We start from the raw sequence: 6,000 nt of genomic DNA, 5'->3' as shown, positions 1-6,000 counted from the left end.
TTTTTTTTCAATTATTGTTTTGGTTTATGTTTTTTGGTTGGTTCGGTGGCTCCTGTGGACTGGGTAGGTGTTGCGGATTGTAGATTGTGTGTGACATGTGGACACTACTGTTAAGTTGAAGGTGTGTTCTGACACCTGAGGGGACCCGAGGGGAGCGCCTAGGCTGGTCCTGGCATTCCTTCGTGCTCCAGTAATGTATGCTTGTCTTTACCACATGCTGCTGGAATCTACACTTTTTGTCTTGCATATGTTTTTGTATCTATGTTGTTTGTTTGTTTGTTTGTTTGTTTGTTTTTTTTTTTTAATTTCTGTGGGATGTAAAAATTTGTGTTGTGTTTTGTGGGATTGCAGTTGATCAATAAAGAAAGAAAAATTTGATTACAAAAAATGAAATATATTAATCTCTATGCCCTGTACCCTGAAGAAGCATTAGCCATATTATATTATCCATATTATAATCAAACTAATTCAGCTATAGTCTTCAAAAACATAAATAAAAAAATAAATTAACATTTATTTTAAATGCTCCAACAAAGAGAACTTCAAAGAAAGCAACAAAACATCAACATATTATAATACACTGAATTAATAGTAGGGTTAGGGTTAGGGCTTCAAAGAAAACGACAAAACATCAACATATTATAATACACTAAATTAATAGTAGAGACTGTTGAATGTAGTTTTTATGTTATTGTTTTTATCTGTGCTTGTAATGAACGTCTTTGACCACTGGATGGAGCTACAATACTGAATATGAACCTGCATGTACAAACTGAACGATGAGGCTCTGTCTGAACCAGGGGCGATTTTAGACTCTTTCTATGGGTCCTACAGCACCCCTAAGTTTGATCTCAGCACCCCTAACAATAAATAAATAAATAATCATCACTTCAATCATCAATCAACACTTGCAGGGCATTATATGTCAAATTTGTATGTCAAAACGGTTTGTGGACATGAACATGATTTTTTGGAAAGGGTCAAGATTACATAACAGTATTATTGCATGAAGGTTTGCTGAATAGCATCTGTGTACTGTTTGGAAGCAGACTGAATCTGGTCTATCAGACACACTGCCCGATTTTGTTCTAGCAATTAATAATGTCCCCAAAACCCCAAATGTCCCACCAGCTGATTGTCTTTGAAGAAATGAGCAGCCAAAACAGCAACATAATATAAAGCTTCTCTGGAGCAACCAGCATATACTCTAAAAGTGTTCCTATGAATATACAGTAATAATGTTTGGTAATACATTATTTTATTGGGTTTGATTTCCTAAAGCCTTCCATTGAACCAGAGAGAACTTTGTTATTTAGTACTAATTACAGGGAAAGACAGGACACTGCTCTGAGACAGTTATTCAAGAATGTTGAACATTTTGGCATGTTCAGCGAAAATGTGCTGAAGACTGAAATAATTTTAGAAATACTAAAGTCGCAAGTCCCCTTAACCTCTATCATAACTATTTGACTAGATACCAAAAAGAATGTTTTAAAAGTTTATTATTTGGATTTTAATATTTTTACTGTCTTTAGAGAGGGCAGGATGAATATTCAGTGGCATCCTGACCACAGGATGCCACTAAATCCAACACAGTACACCTTAAGTGGCTCTCTGTAAACTTTAACCAAACATCACTAAATGCTGCTTCAAGCCTTCTCAATACTGTAAAGAATACAATTCTAGAGGAGAAATACTGAACTTGGTTGTGTTTAGGCCTTTGTATTCCCTAAGGAAGCTAGGCCATTGAAAAAAAGTCCCCCATCCGCTCTGGTCTTCTGCCTTTCAATCAAGTTGCTGCTTTGACAGCAGCCTGGTGATGCTGGTATTGAAAGCTTGCAATAGATGTACTGCTTGTACTAGTTGCAACGTTCATTAGATGGTAGCTGGTTAGGCTTGACGTGCTGAGACAGCTTGTACATAAAGTACATGACTTCAGTGTCCTCTATGGCTTACCACTAATTCATTGTAATTGGTCCATTACATTTGTGTACAATTCTTTATTATATGAGTCCTGAAGTTTCAGAATAATTTCCTAGATAGTACCAGCAATGGAAGAAAACAGACAACCTCATGGGGCTAGATAGATGTAGTCTTTATTGTCCTGCAGGAAATGAGTTTTCACAGCCTGTACATAATCCACACAGAAACATACTGATAACCACAAACACACTGATATACATAAAGACATAACATTCATTCCCTGACCTGTATGCCAACACATATTCATGTATCTGTATGTAGCACATAAACTTCCAGATGTGTCAACAAGGTGTTTTACATGCTGCCATGGCAAAAGGGACAAAATCTAAATGAGTTTGGAAAGTTTAAAACAACACTGCACTGTTTGGGTCAGATTTCACTGCAGACATGTAGGTGAGATTGTTACAGAATGGAACAGTATACACTTAACATTTATGATTATATGCAAGGCTTTGCATGCACAATGCAATTATATACAATAGTTAGTGTTATATGTACATGTACATGTACTACATGTACAAAACATTATAATAAAGTGAAATCCCAGAGAAACACTGTCTCTTATCAGAGAGGAGGAAGTGAAGAAAAACTGTTGCTGTCTCTCTTAACATTTTCAACCTGAAATGCAGAATTAATAAGCAGTTTGAATGATATCGTCATGACATGTGACCTGCTATACATTAATTATTGATCACCTGCTCTTACACTAGCGAGACATAATTACCTTCTCTAATATGAACCCTTCATCAAATTTAAACATTTATATTGCTTATCTTTCTGCCTAACCCTCTGGCAAAAAAATTCTAATTACACTAATCACATTGAGTTGGAGAGTAATTCTTCTCTTTGCTTCTATTAGAAAGCAGGGGCGGCATGCATATTTCACTTGATCTCAGTACTTCACTCCCAACATAGTGAAATGATGAATAATGGCTTCTGTCCCTCCTTCATTTTGTCTGATGTTGCACTGGAGGTTGGGAAACCATTTGCTCAATGAATGTATTAAAAAGCACAGCATCAAGGAAATGTATTCATCAAGACACACAAAATAGTCTAGCTCCCTTAAAGACATGAAAACATGTGTCATAATAAAAATATACTTATGGACTAATGTAGAGTATATAATGTGCACAATTGACATGAACATTTCATTATATTGTAATGTACAACATCAGGGGTTATAACTAACAGATTTTAACAGTACTTACAAACAAAAATCAACACTGAAGCTTTGGGCATGCAACTTGCAAGAAATTCATTTCTGAGTACATGCTCAGGTTTTTAAAATTGTGGACTCCCCCCTAGTCCCTAAAGCCCCCAATTCCCAACAAAAACAGTAAGGAGACTTTCAGTGATATAACCTGAGACGCCCAGGTGAACAAAGTGAAAAGGATTAAATAAATGTCAACAGTGATATTTATCTTGCAGCACAATAAGAGCCTAGGCCTCCAGTCTATCATACTGGTGTCAAAGGACAACATTTCAAAATATGTATTTTATGAAAGTTGCAGTGTTTCTTCAATGTTCACTGAATGCTGGAATGAGATAAACATTGTGTGCTGTGGAATGTTCAACATGAGGCTTAATCTCAGGATACTAGACTGTTTGTGGAATACCAGTTATAGCTTTGAATTAGCAGCAAAATTAAAGGATGAGTCTGATGATATTCTGTTTGTTTGTTTTTTCGTCACACAAATCCTACATGCAGACCCAAACCAACAATGTTGATCTACTAACAGGTACTGTACATGTATCAAAGTATGGTATATCTTGTTACCTTTGTGCTGTAGAGCTCTGTTGTTGTCTAAAACTACTAAAATGCATCAATGCACTGGAAGAAATGTTCCTTCATAACCATGAACACACACACTGTAGTTTATTTAGACTCAACACTATCCTACTGATGGAAATGCTATAACACCAAGTGTGGATTCATCCATCACTGAAAATAGTCTTTTCTTCTGTTTGAGTAATCCTTGCTAAAAACTGCTGTTTTAGGAAATTAGTAAACCTTTAAAATATGTTTGAGTTATTTTTAAAATATTGATACAGTGAGAACCATATTCTCTATATAAAGATAGACATAGTGAAGTTTGATGTCACCCATTGGTTTGCTTTGGAGTTGGTTTGAAGTCAAGAGTTGCTGTTATGGACAGTTTTCTCCATCTTTGCAGTTTGGAGTCAGGACCTTCCAACCAGTGCAGGTGTTGCCTTTCATGCTCTGGAAGCACATCCTGCTATCTCCTGCTGAAGATAACACTAGCTTGCTAACATTATCAAGTTTAACTAATTTTCACAGGTAGGTATCATAATCAAATATCGCAACAATAGTCTGACTCGGTGTGAGTCCATCAGCCACCTGTGAATCTGTGCCCACATGGCAGACATAAAGGCTGCCAAGTCTTCAAATCTTAATAACAGAGCAATAATTACCAGATAGACCAACACACTTATTAGAGGGCCTACATTTAGAAATTGAGACCATAATGACTTGTTGACAAAACTAACTCTAATATAACTCTAAGACTGGTTGGTTTTGGTCTTTTCATGGACTTTCAAATAAAAAATAACTAATATCAAATCAGATCATCGAAACATTTGACAGGTCCATGACCTGGTAATACCAACATGTTTATAGAGGAAACAAACAAGAACATCTTGAGAAAACAAAACTTTATTGATGGTTATTGGTAAGTGGAAGAACCATAGTACATGCACATACAATGATGGGGTAGGAAGCCTTGTTTTGAACCACAACACCTACTGGAAGCTGAGCTTGTATAAAGTAGTTGCGGAGTCAGACATTCAGCATAGTGAAGACTAGTCAGCCAGTCTGACCAATGGTCTTCACGCATAGCACACAGACGAAAGTTTGAACCAGCTGAGCAAAATGGCCCAGAGGCTTTTAATGCTGCCTTTTTATAATGGGATGCATCTGAGAGTTTTTCCTATCTAATTTGTTATAAATACAAAAAGAGAGATATGTAACGACACCACTAATTGGGAATAGTTGTAAACAGAACGTGGTGCAGGAAGCGGCCCGTAGGCTGACTTGCAATGCAGCCATAGCCGAGCTCCTGTTGCCCGTGTAGTGCTTTTCAAATACACTACAGATTTATTCCATTAACTTCTATTTACATAATAGATTAGCCTGTTCAGAAATCATTTATTTCTCATATTTATTTAATATTGTAATATTCAAACAGTTAGTTTTCAAAGAGTAAAGGTTGAGTTCTAGAAAACAACAAAAAGGATGTCACATTAAGAATGACATGAGAGGAAAGAAAAAGAATCAGAGTTGCAGAACTGATAAAAAAAAGTTGAGAAAAAATACAACTACAACACTGATATGTCTCAGGTTTATGTGAAAATTACAAGTGCAAAATGGTACAGTTGACAAAAAAAAGCTGAATGAGTATGTACATAGTGATTACATTATTAGTAAAGAGTTAATAAAAATCAGAATATGATTTGATAGAAAATGAGATAGCTCGCCCTAACAACTGATCTACGTGTCTAAATCTAAAACATTATAACATTGTGTATTTCATATAAGAGAACATCTTCACTGCACAGTTCAAATATAATACATTGTTTGATTATTATACTTTACCCCCCTTAAATTGTAATTATGAAAGAAAAAAAAAGGTAAAACCAAATTAACAAAAAGATAAAATAGACATAGTGGCTTTGGCCACCACTATATATATTTTTTTTAAATCTCTCCTGTAATATAAAAATCATCAATTATACCAATGAATATATTGGAAGTTTATATAAAAAACATCTATGTCTTGACGATCAACACTACTCAGAACAGAAGAGAATTAGTGCCACAAAACATGAAATTGTAATCAGAATTCTGTGATTAAAGTTTGACCTTTTTCTTCAGAATTCTGCCTTTTCCTCAGATTTTTTTTATTTTTTATATGGCCCTAATTCTCTTCCATATCTCTGCATGTGGACTAAGCAATTAAATGGTTGAACAGTTTAGTTGCCATGGCAATCCCCCCGCCC

This window comes from Scomber japonicus, chromosome 18 (genome assembly GCF_027409825.1).
Source record: "Scomber japonicus isolate fScoJap1 chromosome 18, fScoJap1.pri, whole genome shotgun sequence".
In the NCBI taxonomy this organism is placed as follows: domain Eukaryota; kingdom Metazoa; phylum Chordata; class Actinopteri; order Scombriformes; family Scombridae; genus Scomber; species Scomber japonicus.
The sequence above is the reverse complement of the archived record's forward strand: the minus strand, read 5'-3'. Positions refer to the sequence as shown.